An 18,198-nucleotide genomic window follows, 5' to 3' on the forward strand; every position below is an offset into this window, starting at 1 on the left:
TCTGATTCTCCCCCTCCACCTAATGTCAAAGGACCTTTGAGCATGAGATGGACACAGATGTTGCACCCTCGATGTTGTTACTGCCTGAAGATGAATTTCAATCTAGACCCTCTAGAGGTGCAAGAGGAGGGCTATGTCCTATAGATGCCACCACTATCCATGGCAGAGTCGAAGGAACTGGACCACATGTGAAATTGCCCCAGGAAGAACTACAGGAAAAAAAAAAATGGGCTTACGTTCCAGGACTAAGAGCGAGACAGATATAGTGATTGGAACGAGATGGACCTCATGGAATATGAGTTCCCTGATTGGACCAGGTTAACAGCCCCAATCAGGGAGCCCAGACTGACAGATATAAAGAGGAGTGTCTATTTTGATTTAGTTCCTACCCTCCCCTTCACTGTTTTGATCTCACAGCACTGCCCTTTGATGTGAAGGGCAGTGTTTGTCACTGGCCACCCGGGTGTTTTCCTATCTTCCTGGTGGTGGAATTTGAATAAAGATTCATGCACTTTGTGTCTTTCACTGTGTCTCACACCTGCACACACACACCATGGGTGCGGGGGAAAAAATAAGCACTACCGCATTTAGGTGGTAGTGTGGGAGTTAAATTTAAAAAAAATGAACTGGAGTGTATATAAAAAAAAGAAATAAAAAAGAAAAAAAAGATAAAATAAATAAACAGGAGTGTCCCCTCCAATTCTATTTTGATTTAATCCTGCCCTCCCCTTCACTGTTTGATCACACAACATTTCCCTTTGATGTGAAGGGCACTGCTTGTCACTGGCCACTCGGGTGTTTCCTTTCTTCCTGGTTGTGGAAATTGAATAAAGATTCGTACACCTTGTGTCTCTCGCTGTGTCTCACACCTGCACACACACATGGGTGCTGGGGAAAAAATGAGCACTACCGCAGTTAGGCGGGAGTGTGGGGGTTTTAAAAAAAAACAGGAGTGTCATGGGTTCTGGTGCTAACGGAGTCAGTGCGGGGGTTTAAAAAAAAAGAAAAAGAAAAAGAAAGAAAAAAAAAGTAAACAGGAGTGTCTCCCCCAATTCTATTTTGGTTTAATCCCTGCCCTCCCCTTCACTGTTTATCACACAGCATTGCCCTTTTGTGAAGGGCACTGCTTGTCACTGGCCACTTGGGTGTTTTCCTATCTTCCTGGTGGTGGAAATTGAATAAAGATTTGTGCACCTTGTGTCTCTGTGTCTCACACCTGCACACACACACCATGGGTGCTGGGGAAAAAAATAAGCACTACCGCAGTTAGGCAGTAGTGTGGGGGTTAAAAGAAAATAGAAAAATAAAAATAAACAGGAGTGTCCCCTCCAACTCTATTTTGATTTAATCCCTGCCCTCCCCTTCACTGTGTGATCACACAGCATTGCCCTTTTGTGAAGGGCACTGCTTGTCACTGGCCACTCGGGTGTTTTCCTTTCGAGAGCTGGATCAGTGTCAGTGAGAGTGTGTGCACGTGCTGGGACTCTCCTCCTTGAAGGGGTCGGAGAGTAAGGGGACTGTCCCTGGACCAGCTGCCCCACATCCAGAGAGCTGAAGGAAGAAGAAGAAGAAGGAAGAAGAAGAAGGAAGAAGAAGAAGGAAGAAGAAGAAGGAAGAAGAAGAAGGAAGAAGAAGAAGGAAGAAGGAAGAAGAAGGAAGAAGAAGGAAGAAGAAGGAAGAAGGAAGGAAGAAGGAAGGAAGAGGAGGAGGAAGAAGAAGAAGAAGGAGGCGGCGGCAGAGGCAGAAGGTGAGAGCTTTGAGTCCTGGGCCTGCTTTTGGAACTGCAGCCTGGGCCTCACCCAAATCAAGAAAGTGTTACTGCTGACCAAGGGCCCACTCCCACTGCTGGTCTCTGGGACCCCGCCCGGACCTGCCTCAGCTGTTACTGCTTGGGGCCTGCCTTACTGCTGCTGCCTGGGACTCGCCTTGGGGCCCCTCCCAGGACCTCCACCACTGCCGCTGCTGCTGCAGACCCTCCCCAACAGGTCTGCCCCCACCGCTGCGACCAAGGGCCTGCCTAGGACTTGCCTGAGGCTTGCCTCCACCACCGCTGCCTGGGACTCGCCTTGGGCCCCTCCCCAGGACCTCCACCACTGCTACTGCTGGAGGCCCACCTCCACTGCTGCTGCTTGGGACTAAATTTTGGGGCTGCCTGGGACTTGCCTTGGGGACCCTCCCCAACAGGTCTGCCCCCACCGCTGTGACCAGGGGCCTACCTGGGACTCGCCCGAGGCCTGCCTGCACCACTGCGGTTGCCTGAGGCTGGTCTCCACCGTTGCTGCCTGGGACTCGCCTTGGGCACCTCCCCAGGACTTCTGCCACTGCTGCTGCCAGAGGTCCACCTCCACCACTGCTGCCTGAAGCCTACCAACATTCAACAGCAGAGTATGGCGAGCCCGAAGGTCGCAGGGCCCAGCCGCACCTACGCCGGTGTAGCCGCTGCCTTAGGCTCGGCTGTCCCTACCAAGGCTGCAACCACAACCCCCTTTAGGCATATGACCAAACGCCTGGGGGTAAAGGCCTATCCCCATCCCAACATGACCATCGAGGCCTGCAGTAAGGCCATGGCTAGTGTGGTCGGCCCACTGGCCATCGTCGCTGCGGCCCGGATGTATGGGAAGGCCGTCTTTTTCCTAAAGACCGAGCAGGCGGTCCACCTGGCCGTGGAGAGGGGGCTCACTGTGGGTGGGACACATCTGCCCGTCGACCCTCTGGAGATTACGGCCCAAAGGGTTGTGATCTCCAATGTCCCACCCTTCATTGCCAGTGAGCTCCTTCACCCCTACCTCACCACCTTGGGGGAGATCCGGTCAGGGGTCCAACCGCTCCTGCTCAGTCTTAAGGACCCCACCCTCTGACACGTATACTCCTTCCGACGCCAGGTGTTCATTTGCCTGGCCCGGGAGGAGGTCACCGAGGGCTCTTTCACCCTCCTCCACGAGGGCGCGGCCTACCGCGACTTCTGGACAGCGTGCGGTGCCACCTGTGCCACGAGGTGGGACACATTAGAAAAAACTGCCCCACCCAGAAGGCTGCCCAGCCCACACCAACGGCTGAGGACGTGCCGCCGCACCCACTCCCCCTCCCCCAAAACCATCACTCAAGCCATGGTACCGGGGGCTAAGCCGGAGGCTTCCAATGCTTCAGCCTCTGGCAAGGAAGGGAGTGAGCATCCGGCCGGACGGGAGGTGCCCTGGAAGGCCCAACGCTTCAGGCCCGCCCATGGGGAGACCACCCTATCCCCTTCCCCTACACCTAGCCCACAACCTGCCCTGCCCCAGCACGACAATGCCCCCACAGCCGTGCCAGCGTCGCCCCAGCGCGGGAACCCTGACCCCCAGACCCGTACCTGATCCTGGCCCCACTACCCCCACCCCAACACAGAAACCCCTGGGGCTCCAACGCCTGCCCCTGGCTCTACAACACCTGGCCCAGGACCCCCCGGGCACTGACCTGGGGGGAAACACCGCTGTCTCACCTCCTGCAGCAACCGTATCTCTAGACTCCGGAGAAAGAACTGGCCCCTTGCCCACCCCTGCCCACCATCACCTGATAAACCAGGGGTGGGGCAGGAAGTGACACAGCTGACCCTCCCCACCCTGGCCACACCCCCTGCTTTCCCCCAGCCAATAGTGTTCCAGGAAAGGCTGGGGGGAGGGACCTCAGTCCCCATGACCACCAAGGCGGGCGGGGAGGGGAAGGCCCATATATCCCCCCTGTCTGCTTGGGGAAGTGGTATTAGCCCTTGGGGAGGGGAGATATCCTAGCAGTGCGCCGGCAGTCCTGCTCCTTCCAGGGGACGAGCCAACGGTGTCTGCTGCATGTCCCGCACCGCTGCCTGAACCCCCAGAGGCTACAGCAGGATCTTCTGCTGCCATAACTCCTCCGGCCCCTGGGGAGGACTTTAATAACCATGTGGGCTGTGGTGTGGGTGACAACGGGGAACCCTCTGCTGGGTCGTCGAACGGTGGAGGGGAGGAAGGTGTTATCCTTGCTCCTCCCTCCCAGACTGTTTTTCTGGGGGCCTTGGCCCTGTGGGAGGACCTTTTCCCCGAGGAGCCGGGCGTCCCAGTGTCAGGAGAGGAGCGGGGCCCCGAGCCTCTGCCGCCTGATGACCCGAACTTGGGATGTTCTGGGAAGGGGTGTGCCGAGGAAGGTACTGCCGGTGACTGGGGGTGGGGTCGCTGGGAGTTTGAGGCTAGTTGGTGGTGCCGGACCAGCGCCCATCCTCTCGGTGGGGGAGGGGTCAGTGACTGAGGGCGACCTCCTGGAGGAGGGTTCGGGATCGGTGGCAGACACTGGGGACGTCATGGAGTCTGTCTGCAGCGACATTTTCGAGTCCCAGGTGCCCCCCACCGATCTCCCCCTTATCCCCCCCGAGGAACTCCGGGAGTTTGTCGAGGAAACTCGGAGTCGCCAGGATAGAGCCCAACTGGCGCTCGACTGCTGCAGCTCATTCGAGAGTTTACTGGTCAGTCCACGCTGCTCGCCAGGCATCTGGGCTCGACATGAACGAGCAAAAGCGAGTCAGGAACTTCCTGGGAACACTCCTGGTGAGGGTGAGGGACTTCTGTGCCCCTCCCTCGTCCTCCCAGTAAATGTGTGTGTATATAGGTTTTTAACTGTACTGGTGGTGGTTGCACAATGCTTCTGACATGGAGTTATCTATAGCCAGTCTCAACATCAACGGCAGCAGGGAGTCACAGCGCAGATTCCAGACCCCCTCGGTCCTCCGGGACGGGAGGTATGCGGTGTGCTTCCTGCAAGAAACCCACACTACCCCAGGAGACGAAGCCACCTGGCTCCTGGAGTGGCAAGGGGGGGGGGGGTCTACATGAGTCACCTCACCCGCAGATCTGGCGGAGTGGCTATCTTGTTGGCCCTGCATTTTCAGCCAGAGATCTTGGGGGTCAGGGAGCCCGTGCCAGGCCGTTTGCTTCACCTGACGGTTCGGCTGGGGGGCGCGGTGCTTCACTTGGTGAACGTCTACGCTCCCCTGGCCGGGCCAAGGCAAGCGAGCTTTTTCGGAGAAGTGTCCGCTCATCTCGCCTCCATCGACAAGAACCAGTGTGTTGTCCTTGGGAGATTTTAACTGCATCCTCGAGGACAGGGACCACGGCGGTGCCCACACCGGTTGGGCATCGGGGAGGAGGTTGGGGGACTTGATCAAGTCCTTCGACCTGGTGGACGTCTGGCGGAATCTTCATCCCGACTCCATCGCCTTCACCTTCATGAGGCCTGGGGTCGGAGCGTCCAGAATCGACCGCCTGTACATTTCGCGGGCGTATGCCTGTTTTCCTACGGCCTCCACGCGGCAGGTGTCGTGCACGGACCATCACCTGGTGTGGGCGGAACTCCTTCCGTTCGGTGCCAGGCTCGGCTCCGCGTACTGGCACTTTAACAACCTGCTGCTGAAGGACGAGCGGTTCCGGGACTCGTTTCATCGTTTCTGGGCCAGCTGGAGAAGGAAGCAGGGAAGCTTCCCCTCCCTGAGGCTATGGAGGGACGTGGGCAAGGCTCACGTCCACGTCTTCTGTCAGGAGTACGTGAGGAGGTCGACAAAGAGGTGAAAATTCAGGATCGGGGAGTTGGAGAGGGAGATGCTCGACCTGGAGTCACGCCTCAGTCAGCCCGATGCGGGCCCGGCCCTGCGCGGGGTGTACGAAGAGAAGAAGGCGCGCTCCGGGACCTGCAGCTCGTCAGGGCTCGGGGCGCGTACGTGAGGTCGCGGATCCAGCTCCTCCAGGACTTGGACCGCGGCTCCCCCTTCTTCTACTCGCTGGAAAAAAGGCGTGGCACCCGTCAGCAACTCCTTGTGCTGCTGGCCGACGACGGGTCCCTAGTCTTGGATCCGGAGGGTATCAGGGCCCACGTCCGGAACTATTACACAGCTCTGTTCTCTCCGGATCCGTCCAGCGAGGATGTTCGCAGAGTTCAGATTAGATTACATTACAGTGTGGAAACAGGCCCTTCGGCCCAACAAGTCCACACCGACGCGCCGAAGCGAAACCCACCCATACCCCTACATTTACCCCTTACCTAACACTATGGGCAATTTAGCATGGCCAATTCACCTGACCCTGCACATCTTTTGGACTGTGGGAGGAAACCGGAGCACCCGGAGGAAACCCACGCAGACACGGGGAGAACGTGCAAACTCCACACAGTCAGTCGCCTGAGGCGGGAATTGAACCCGGGTCTCAGGCGCTGTGAGGCAGCAGTGCTAACCACTGTGCCACCGTGCCGCCCACGGGAGGACCTACCGCAGCTCGGCCCGGAGGACACCGGAAGGCTCGACGTTCCCGTCACCTTAGAGGAGCTGACTGGCGCCCTTGACCGGCTCTCGAGGGGCAAGTCCCTGGGGCTGGAAGGGCTGACTGTGGAGTTCTTCAGGGTGTTCTGGGATGTCCTGGGGAGCGACTACGCACAGGTCCTGGGGGAGTGTCTAAATGCCGGAGAGCTGCCCCTTTCTTGGCGCAGGGCGGTCATCGTCCTGCTGCCAAAGAAGGGGGAACCTTCATTCTTTGAAGAACTGGCGTCCGGTCTCCCTCCTCAGCACGGACTACAAAATCTTCGCCAGGGTGTTGTCTTCTCGCCTGGCTTCCGTGCTGGCCCACATGTTTCATCCAGACCAGTCCTACACTGTCCCGGGCCGGATGATACACGACAACGTCCACCTGGTCTGGGAGCTGATTCATTTGTCGACTGGCTGGTCTGCCGAGCGCCTTCCTGTCTCTCGACCAGAAGAAGGCATTCGACAGGGTCAATCACTAGTACCTGCTCGGGACTCCGCAGGCATTTGGGTTCGGGACGCAGTTCGTCACCCGGATCTGACTTTTGTACGCCGCCGCAGAGTGTCTGGTTAAAGTTAACGGGTCCCTGACTGCACCCCTTCGCTTCGGGAGAGGAGTGCGTCAAGGCTGCTCCCTGTCTGGCCAGCTGTATTCCCTGTGCGTGGAGCCTTTCCTGCGCCTCTTGCAGAGGAGGTTGTCGGGGCTGGTTCTGCGCGGTGCGGGCACGGGGGTGGTCCTCTCTGCCTACGCCGACGACGTGCTCCTCACTTTCACCGACCCGGCTGACCTGGGGAGGATCCACGAGTGCCAGGCGTGTACTCGGCAGCGTCTTCCGCCAGGATCAACTGGGCCAAATGTTCCGGACTACTGGTCAGTCCATGGCGGTGGACTCTCTGCCAGAGGAGTTACGGGGGTTCAGCTGGAGTACCACCGATCTCCTCTACCTGGGGGTCTACCTCAGCCCGGCTGAGGAATCCTGGCTGGCCAACTGGCAGGAGCTGGAGGCCAAAGTCTCAGCTCGCCTAGGCCGCTGGACAGGACTGCTCCGAGTGCTATCTTACAGGAGTCAAGTGCTGGTCATAAACCAGCTGGTGGCTGCCATGCTGTGGTACCGGCTGGTCACTTTGGTCCCTCCTCCTGGCTTTGTCGCTGACATCCAGAGAACGTTGGTCAACGTCTTCTTCTGGGACAAAGGATGCACTGGGCCGCTGCGCAGGTTGAGTCTCCCTATTGAGGAGGGCGGTCAGTTGCTGGTGTGCGTCCGCACCCAGGTCGCGATGTTCCGCCTTCAGACCTTGCAGTGATACCTTTACGTCGAGCCTCCTCCTAGGTGGTGTGCCCTGGCGACGTATTTTTTCTGCCAGGTGCGTAACTTCAACTACGACACACCGCTCCTGTTCGTCGCCCTCAAGACGCTGCCTGTCTTTTACCAGGACCTGATCATTGTCTGGAACATGGTCAAATCGCGCCATGCCTACCCTCCGGCTGGAGTAGCAGCTGTCGTCAGGGAGCCGTTGCTCAGGAATCCGCACCTCCGTACTCGCAGGTCCGAGTGGCTGTCAGAGGGGAGGGCCATGGCGGCGAGGGTGACCAGGGTCGGGGACGTGCTGGGTGCCGGGGGTCTGGGCTGGATGCTGCCGCAGGATATAGCGAGCAGGGCAGCGGTAGACGTCCGGTAAGTGGCCACCGCCTTAAAACGGCGGTGCCCGGACCTGACATAGTGCACCAGTTGGAGGACGCTCAGGTGTGCGGTGGGAACCTGTCCGCGCTCACCCCAGCCCGGACAGAATTTCACATTGGCCCCAAAGTCCTGTACTTCACACAGGAGCCTGTGCCCCACAACCTGAGCCACCTCCGAAATTTTAATTTTGTTCCCTTTCAGGGGGTAAAAAAGCGGGCCCTGCATAGACTGCTGCACACCATCCACCTCTTCTCCCTCATCCACCCTCTGGACATGCCTTGGCCTGCCCACTTGCCACCGGGCGGTGGGGAACCCCAGTGGAGGGGTCTCTATGCGGGAGTCTTCCCCCTTTCTCTTGGGGATCTGGGGTGGAGGGTGCTGCACGCAGCAGTCCCCTGCAACCACAGATTGCGGTGAGTCATGGACTCCCAGCCCAACTGCTTGTTCTGTGGAGTCTGTGGACCACGTGTATATTGGGTGTGGGCGTTTGCACTCCCTTTTTGACTTTCTTAAAAACCTCCTCGTCTGCTTTTGGTTGCACTTCAGTCCCACGCTCCTGATCTTCAGGCACCCGGTACGGAGGAGGGAGGGCAGGTCTGAAGACCTCCTCGTGGGTCTGCTCCTGGGCCTGGCCAAACTGGCCATAAACCGGTCCAGGCAGTGGGCCTTGGAGGGAGTCGTTAGGGCCGACGATCTGCCCCTCTTCCGTGATTACGTTGGAGCCCGGGTGTCCTTGGAGAAGGAGCACGCGGTGTCCACCAACACCCTGGAGTTGTTCAGGGAGAGGTGGGCGCCGCAGGGAGTGGAGTGCATTATTTCCCCCTCCAACTGCCAAGTGTGAGGTTGTCCATTTTGGAAAGACAAATAAGAATGTGGAATACTGGGTTAACGGTAGGGTTCTTAGTGAGGTGGAGGAACAGAGGGATCTTGGGGTCTATGTTCATAGGTCTTTGAAAGTTGCCACTCAGGTGGATAGAGCTTGTAAGAAGGCCTATGGTGTATTAGCGTTCATGAGCAGAGGGATTGAATTCAAGAGTCGTGAGGTGATGTTGCAACTGTACAGGACTTTGGTTAGGCCACATTTAGAGGGGACATAAATTTAAGGTGAAGGGTGGAAGGTGTAGGGGAGATGTCAGGGGTGGGTTCTTTACCCAGAGAGTGGTGGGGGCATGGAATGCGCTGCCTGTGGGAGTGGTAGAGTCAGAATCTTTGGTGACCTTTAAGCGGCAATTGGATAGGTACATGGATGGGTGCTTAAGCTAGGACAAATGTTCGGCACAACATCGTGGGCCGAAGGGCCTGTTCTTTGTTGTATTGTTCTATGTTTTAACTCTATTTTGATTTAGTCCCTGCCTTCCCCTTCACTGTTTGATCACACAGCTTTGCCCTTTGACGTGAAGGGCACTGCTTGTCACTGGCCACTCAGGTGTTTTCCTATCTTTCTGGTGGTGGAAATTGAATAAAGATTCGTACACCTTGTGTCTCACTGTGTCTCACACCTGCGCACACACACACACACACACACACACACACACACACCATGGATGCAGGGGAAAAAATAAGCACTACCGCAGTTAGGTGGGAGTGTGGGGGTAAGGATTAAAAAAAAAAGAAACAGGGGTGTTTTGTCACTGGCCACTTGGGTGTTTCCTTTCTTCCTGGTGGGAAAAAAAAATAAACAGGAGTGTCCCCTCCATCTCTATTTTGATTTAATCCCTGCCCTCCCCTTCACTGTTTGATCACACAGCATTGCCCATTGACCATGAAGGGCACTGCTTGTCACTGGCCACTCGGGTGTTTCCTTTCTTCCTGATGGTGGAAATTGAATAAAGATTCGTACACCTTGTGTCTCTCACTGTGTCTCACACCTGCACACACATAACATGGATGCTGGGGAAAACATGAGCACTACTGCAGTTAGGCGGGAGTGTGGGGGTTTTAAAAAAAAAAGAATCCTGGTGGTGGAATTTGAATAAAGATTCGTGCACTTTGTGTCTTTCACTGTGTCTCACACCTGCACACACACACCATGGGTGCTGGGAAAAAATAAGCACTACCGCACTTAAGTGGTAGTGTGGGGGTAAAAAAAAAACTAAAACAAAGCATCGGAAATGGGAGTGACCAGCCATTGGACTAAAAACATTAATTCTGTTTTTCTCAACAGCTGCTGCTAGACTTTGCTGAGTTTCTCCAGCACTTTCTGTTTTTATTTCAGATTTGCAGCATCTGCAGCCCTTTGTTTTATTAATAAAACCTGGTCAACAGCTTGTTACAATTAATGGTGGGATATTTTAACTCCTGCACTTAATCCAGATACCACGAGAGGACTCCATTAATGCATATATCATTTGCTTGCAATAGGCAGATTTTTATACTGGCTCACAACACCGCACTTATCAGATTTTTCAATTATGCAAATTATGCTCAACTATCCCAAAATATGTTTAAGGATGTAGAAAATACACCATCAGTCATGTTGTTGTAAGTTTCAAGGTCACACAATTTAACAGCATTGCTGCAACATCAGAAATAAAATGATTGCTGGTGTCAGATGTATCATTTAAAAAATGTTTACCAATAATACGATGAGTCACTTTGGAGCCTCTCCAGATTATATGTGAAAGAGCGTTGTATTATTTTAGACATCAACCTTTTAGCATGCCCTTCCAAAGATTCCAATTTATTGTCCATGCATTATTCCCAATCCAGTACAGTAAATGTGTACAGAAAAATTGGCAATCCATTGTTTAAATTAGTGGCTTATCAAACCTTTGAAATGGTTTTCTCCTTCAGAGAACCTATATTATCTAATTAATTCATTCATGTGTGTGCTTCACCAAAGACAGGTCATACAGCCATATAATCTCTACAGTAGAGAGAGGCCTTTTGTGCCATTGAGTCTATATTGTCCCTCCGAAGAGCACCTCAACCAGACCCACCTCATCTCCCTGACCCCACATTTCCCATGGCCAATCCACCTAGCCTGCACATCTTTAGACTGTGGGGGGATACCAGAGCCCCAAGCAGAAACTCAGGCAGATACAGGGAGACTGTCTGCACAGACAGTCACCCGAGGCTGAAATTAAACCTGGCCCTAGTGTTATGAGGGGGCAGCACGGTGGCTCAGTGGTTAGCACTGTTGCCTCACAGCACCAAGGTCCCAGGTTTGATTCCAGCCTCGGACAACTGCCTATGTGGCATTTGCACATTCTCCCCGTGTCTGCGTGGGTTTCCTCCAGAAACGGGTTTGAGTGAGTTACTCTTCGGAGGGTCGGTGTGGACTGGTTGGGCCAAAGGGCCTGTTTCCACACTGTATGGAATCTAATCTAATCTAATCTATGAAGCAGGAGTGCTAATCACTGAGCCACTATGCTGCCCAAAACCTGATTAGATGCTACGAAGTAGATGGCAATGCCTTAACCATTTGTGTGTTGTAAGGCCACTAGGACCTCTTCCATCCTTCCATCAAGGGGTGTGCTAACCTCCTTCCTTTCAAACAACATACTACAGCACATTGTATATTGGTGCGACATCCTGAGTTGTTTCCTTGGCAGTTTTTATCAGTGGTGATTTGCTGTTGCCTTCCATATGGAAGGGCAGAGCAAAGATTTTCATCTGTCTCTTGATCTAACTTGGCTTGTCGCTGTTATTCTGAAACAAAATATTAGCCAACTGAGCTCTGTTTCATGTCCCCACTCTCATCACAGCATCTGATGTTTTTACTTATGTAGCATCAGCACCCCCAGATCCATGATATCATGACTTGTATAATGTGGTAAATTTCCAACAATTTTCAGTAAACTTGTCACAAGGATTAAACAAAAACTTCATGAAAAGAGACTAATTGGTCCATCAAGCATATTCCCTCCAACAAAAGACAATTCCATAAGACATCAGAACAGAAATAGACTATTCGGCCCATTGAGTCTGCTCCACCATTCAATGAAATCATTACTGATCTGATAATCCTCGATTCCACTTTCCTGCTGTTTCCCCAGAAACATGATTCCCTTCCTGACTAAAACTCTGACTGTCTCAGCACTGAATATACTTAATGACCCAGCCTTGACATTGTCTGCTGTAAAGAATTTCACAGATTCACTATCCTCTGAGAGAAGTAATTTCTCATCATCTCTGATTTAAATGTGCAACCCCTTATTTTGAGATTATGTCCTCAGTTCCTACAGTCTCCTACAAGGTAAATCAACCTTTCCCCATTTACGCAGTCAATTTGCTAAGAAGCTATTTTTTGGCCATCTCTCATTCTTCAATATTGTAATGAATACAGGCCTAATGTGCTCAACATCTCCTTATGTGACAGTCCATCCATACCTGGGATTAGCCTGGGGAATCTCCTCGGGTCCTCTCCAAAGCCAATATATCTTTCCTTAAATAAGGAATCTAAAACTGTTCACAGTTGTCATGTGACTAGTGCCTTCTACAGTTTTAGCAAAACCTGAACATTTTCAATCCATCACTGCACCAGAGGGATTAGGTAAAGATATTAAATTAACAACTCCAATTTCCAAAATTAATCAACTGAAAACTTTATGGTGTCAACCTAACATTGTAGTCTACTTGAACTGTAAACCATAAAGGATTATCCTGTGGGTCTCAGTCAGATAGTGTTCCTTAATCCTCGATGTCTTAGTCACTTATTATTACCTACCTAACCAGGTGTTCAAACCAACACCATGTAAAGGAGATAGTCAATAGAACATGTAAAAAAAAACTCAGTTTTAAAAATAGAAACCAAAAATGCTGGAAATAATCAACAGATCCCAGGGCAGTGTCTGTGCAGAGAGAAAACAGAATTGTTAATTGGGTTTCTTTCTGTAAGTTTGCTGCATGATCTGCTGATTACTTCCCACATTTAGTTTTTATTTTACATTTTCAATAACACCGCATATTGTTTTTGTATTAATTTCCTTAATGTTGGAATTTATGTCATTTCATCATGGAGAAAGGGGCAGAAATCTCTAACTTGTTCGCTCATGTACTGTAAAAAGAATTCTCCTCCCTAAAGACATTGTGATATATTTTTGTGCATTTTCAACATTGTATACGGTCTTATTGGTACAGCAGACTCTGATTTGCATGTGCTAATGAGGCTCCTTCATTTTAACACTGTCTTGCTTGGATGCCCACTTGTCTGTCCTCAGCATGCTGCAATACTGCAGCAAATCGCAGTGCAAGCTGGAGAAGCAACATGCCATCTTCAAACCAGGCAGTTTACAACCTCCTGGGCTCACATTCCGATAACTTAATCTGAACTATCAACATTCTTTCTCCCCCAGCATTCCAACTCCCCCGCCCCCCCCAACTATTTCATAAATGTTGCCCCCTCCACATTTCACTTCAGTTCTGATGAAGAATCATCTAGCCTCAAAACATTAGCTTGCTGTTTCTCCATGGATGTTGCCTGACCTGCTGTGACCTCCAGTATTTTTTTTCAGTTCAGATTCCAGCATCTGTAGTAATTTGCTCCTGCCCATATCAGCCAGATGCCTGGCCATTATGGTATAGACCGTGTGATTTCTATATATTTTTAATTATATTTATGTTAAATTGGCTGTTGGAGGGACACTACCACTGTGTCACAAGAACCCCTATATTATTTTGATAGATATTTTCTAATCAATCTTCTCAGTGACGCAACTCCACATTTCTGGATCAGCTGTGACTTGAATCCTAGGCCTGCTAGGGTCCCTAATATTATTTATACAAGATGTACCTAATAACATTGTCAATTCTGACTCCCTTATTTCACAGGATTACTTCAGTTGCTGCAGAAAAGAACTCCATTGAGAAATGTAATTGACGTCTCAATTAACAGGTGAAAGGTAAATCCCAGAGCCAGTTTCTGGGAATTACCCTGAGAATGAGATGGGAGATACAAGTCAACTGATTGCACACTATAATTAGGAGATGGCAGATGGCAAAACATGTGACAACTGAACATGTCAACACTAGAGAGAACAAAGCAAGAAAACGCTTATATGTCAAACTCTTCACATTTGTCACCAGGGACTGAAATTTCAACTGCTGCTTTTGTTTAAAAATATTATGTTCACGACTGGAGCCAAAAACCTATGTAACAAGGTAGTCTGCTGACATAATCACTCCTTTAGACTTGTCAGCTATGACAAAGGGACTGCAAGGTGAACTATGACTCAAGTTAAATACGTCAGTTATGAAGTTGGCCTACATGAAAAGGTCTGTTAATAATTCGGTATCACATTAAACATCTTCCACTTTTCCCATTCACAAAATTCCATTTACTAAGGTAAAAAGCGTAAAGACAATGCACTGAATCACAGGTAATTTTGTTTGTGGTTTATGGGATGAGTTGATTTTTTGGTTAAGTGCAAGTTGCATTGGGTTTTTTGACGAGATTCGCGTCAAACTCACCTCATTAAATAGCTACACTATGACATCCAATGCTATCCACATTTTACCAACACCAATTCCTCCTGCAACTCAGAGGTTATCCACTGAAAGACCAACATCTCTTATACCATGTTTCAAAGCCTGTTATAGACTCAGAGAAGCACCATCTGTCCAGAGCTGTCCTGCATTTGTCCTCGACATGGTAGACAGAGGAAATTGATGGCCTGCTTTACGGACAGGGACCTGGACGTCCTGCTGGATGGTATGGTGCAAAGGTGGGACATCCTCTCCCCCAGGTTTAGCAATGGAGGCCACAACACCAGCCTGGTCCAAGGTTGCCACCCAAGTAAGAGCAATCCCAGTCATCTGGTGAATTGCCTTGCACTGTAGGAAGAAAATTAATGTTCTTCTCCACTTGGCCAACATAAATGCTGCCAGCATCTCTCCAATACTTCATACTCATTCTGCCACTACTACTGTGTCCAATTAGCACCATGCTGTACCACTCTCACTACTGCCTGCAATGTCTTCCCTCACTCGCTACCACCCACTCCAACCCTCAACACCACCAGCCTTCTGTGCTGCCTACTCACTCACTGACATGAGACAACTCCCCATCTGCACCAAAACTACTAGCTCTGGCACTCGTTTTCATCTCCCATAATTTCTGCCTCTCTCTCATTCCGAGGAAAACAGAAGAAAGAATCAAGACAGGTGGTGCGCTACCTAACATTTGGCTCCCCATCTCTTATATGGAAAACATTCTGACTGACAATAACCAAGCCCTGATCTGGCATCAGCGGCTTCCCTTGACTTAGTGTGCTGGGACCCCCCCCTGACCGAAGGCTATATCCCTTGGCTTGACAGAGGCCTGCTGAAAATTACGCCTTTTATGTAATAGTTATAATAATTATGCTTATTATTAGACCATAGGATGAAGGTCTAAATGACAAGGCAAGACAGAAGTAATATAAGCGTGGTATCTCTATCTGAGGGGACAAGACAAGGCAGGGATGCTGTGGGCATCTAGATGGCCTCAGAGCGAGTGCTATAACAGTGAGCAAATAACTCAGGGATAGGGCCTGGTCCAGTCCATGTGCTGGATGCATGTACCTGAGTGCACTGTGTTCTTGCTGCAGCATTGCGATGCAGACAGAGGTACAGCATTGAAGTGCAGAAGCATCCTGAAGTATACTGGAAATGTGCCATGTGTCATCAGGGTTCTTTGGGATTGGTACATGTCAAATACCAACATCTGTGGACTATGGAGTTTGTGTGGCCAGTGTCCATGGAGTGAGTTCTGAGATGTCTGTGTCTAGTATCTAAATGGAGTCTAATATGTCTTCCGAAGTAAGTGGTGAAATGAATTCGCTAGGTAAATTTCGATAATTTACATGTTGCCATTTCTTGACATCAGTTTTTTTGAAGCTGAATGTTCATCATGAAATTTGGGTGTTAATAAAGCATCTAACAAGCTATAATCCCTTTTAGTTGGTAACTCACCATGCTGTTTAGCAAAAACATAAAAGATGGCATGAGGTGCTCCTGGTGTTGAGATCGGCCTCACTAAACTTGTCTGATTCTGCCACAAATTGTACCAAAGCTCCATCGCTCAGACCCCTACAAGATTCCACCCTATGTGGCTGTAATGGGAATTATATTTCAATTTAATAATTCTGCAAGCAATTTATATGCGTGAATGTATAACAGAACTAATTATTTTCAAGGTGGTCCCAAGAGGGTATTTGTGAACTGATTACTTTGTGACATTGAAACATCCAGTGCCTTTTGATTGATTGAAACAAAACCATTCAGCTTGTGTAATGTTGGATTTAAAAATTCATTTACTCACTCTTTAGCATAAATTACCCCACAACCAAATTACTGTTGTAGTAGGCTCTCAAAATGTTGCTGACTGATTGGGTGAGACAGTCCACCAGGCTATGTAAAAATAGCTATGTATGGATTCTTATCACTATTTCAATAAAGGCTTCATTACTTCACAAAATGATTTTATTATTTTAATAGTGGCAACCAAAATCATCAACATGAAAAACATTCATCTATTATTAGAATGTTACGCATGTTATTTGGCAAAAGTAAAACTGATTATGTTAGTTTTTTTTGATGAAGTACCCTGAAAACAACACACTAAATTGAAACGAACAAACGTTAATTAAAAAATGATTATATGGGATTAAAATCCAAAAAAAAATCAATGGTGCAACACAAGAAACATACCAAATAAAGCTGGCAGTAAATTGATTTTCAAGCCTCATTTCTTTGTTATCAAAGAGTTATTGGCTCAAGTCATAACCCATATGCAACTCATGTGTCTTGGAAGATAGTGAACAAAAACTGAAAGAATTGCAGAAACTGTAAATCAGAAACAAAAATAGAAATTGTTGGAAAAGCTCAGCAGGTCTGGCAGCATCTGTAGAGAGAAATCAGAACAGGAGGAAGGGTCATTCAACCCGAAAGGTTAACTCTGATTTCTCTGCACAGATGCTGCCAGACCTGCTGAGCTTTTCCATCAATTTCTGTTTTTGTTTGGGAGATAGCAAGATTGGTCAGCAAAGAACATAAGCACAATGCCTGGTCTGATTTTCCCGGTAGGTGTCAGCTCCTGCAGTTGGCCCATAGTTTTAAGGATGACAAAAGTGAGGACCGCAGATGCTGGAGATCAGAGTCTAGATTAGAGTGGTGCTGGAAAAGCACAGCAGGTCAGTCAGCATCCGAGGAGCAGGAAAATTGACGTTTTGGGCAAAAGCCCTTCATCAGGAATGAACATAGTTTTAAGGATGTCTACTTCATTTTAAGAGAAAGTATCTTAATAAGCAAATAACAAGATGTAGAACATGTGACTAGCAGCTACTGTGTCATCTACCTTGCAGTCTGTAGTGTAAGAGAGTTACAGCTATGCTTTCCTGAATGTTTTTTATAGTGATTCTGGCTGCTGAGCAACCTGCAATGCATCTCCAAATACAAAGATCCTACAGTTAGTTTACCAGTGTTGGTGCGAGCTTGGTAAATTTGTGTTGACCAAACATTGAAGCACAACACTCTACAGCCCACTAGGCAACATCCTAATTGGCTGCTCCCCACTTGCCATTCGATTGGGCAGGGTGGTGGGTTACCAATACTGAAGCTCAATCAAAGGGTCTCCAGTGACATCCAGCTAGTAGCCTAACTGTGAGAGGTGGGTGCTCCTGAGACAGACAGATAAACAAGAATATGCTTCCATCTTGAGGCACCCTCAGCTGCCTGTATTGAAGTTATAAATTAAAATCTATTAAGTAGAGGTATTAGTTTGGAGGGGATAATCCTCCACAGACAGATATAGAGACAACGCTGTGACCTTTCATCTTCCATTAGTGTGGAAAAGAGCCTCAGGCCAAACTGGTCCTTTCCCTGATGCCAGGAAATTGCTACATTTAAGATGGTAGCATCCACACGCAGTGGCCAGTCTGCCTTGATAAAGGATTGGGACAACTATAAAACGATGTACAAGTTGCACTGCACATTGATCTAATTGGCTGTACACCTCCATGCAGTGAACAGTCAGCCTAGTCCTAGGAAATTCCCTGGAGGCTGGACTATATTGGCAAGGACCTCGTATCCATCTCCAACTTCACAAGGTTGAGACAATCTAGCAAAGAACACAATCACAAACGTGCAATCGGTGGCTGCTGTGGTCCCTAGATATTATTTAGAATTGCAAGCTGCATTCCTGGTTCTCTGAGCTCAACAATACCATTAATTAAGTAGTTTGTACTTTCTTTCCTGGTGATAAACTCCACTCTGTAAAGACTATTGGCGTAACTATCTTGCCTG

At 49.8% G+C, this 18,198-nt stretch overlaps 1 protein-coding gene and 1 non-coding gene across 2 annotated transcripts in view; both read right to left on the reverse strand.

Annotated features, from left to right (window-relative positions):
• Positions 1 to 18,198, reverse strand: part of tmem117 (transmembrane protein 117) — a 433,777-nt gene that overhangs the window by 393,678 nt on the left and 21,901 nt on the right. The window lies entirely within an intron of this gene.
• On the reverse strand, positions 11,353 to 11,477 carry LOC122559871. The gene has a single exon (XR_006314583.1). It is a non-coding gene; the product is annotated as a U6atac minor spliceosomal RNA (small nuclear RNA).

The sequence above is a fragment of the Chiloscyllium plagiosum genome, chromosome 19 (genome assembly GCF_004010195.1).
Source record: "Chiloscyllium plagiosum isolate BGI_BamShark_2017 chromosome 19, ASM401019v2, whole genome shotgun sequence".
Classification (NCBI taxonomy): Eukaryota; Metazoa; Chordata; class Chondrichthyes; order Orectolobiformes; family Hemiscylliidae; genus Chiloscyllium; species Chiloscyllium plagiosum.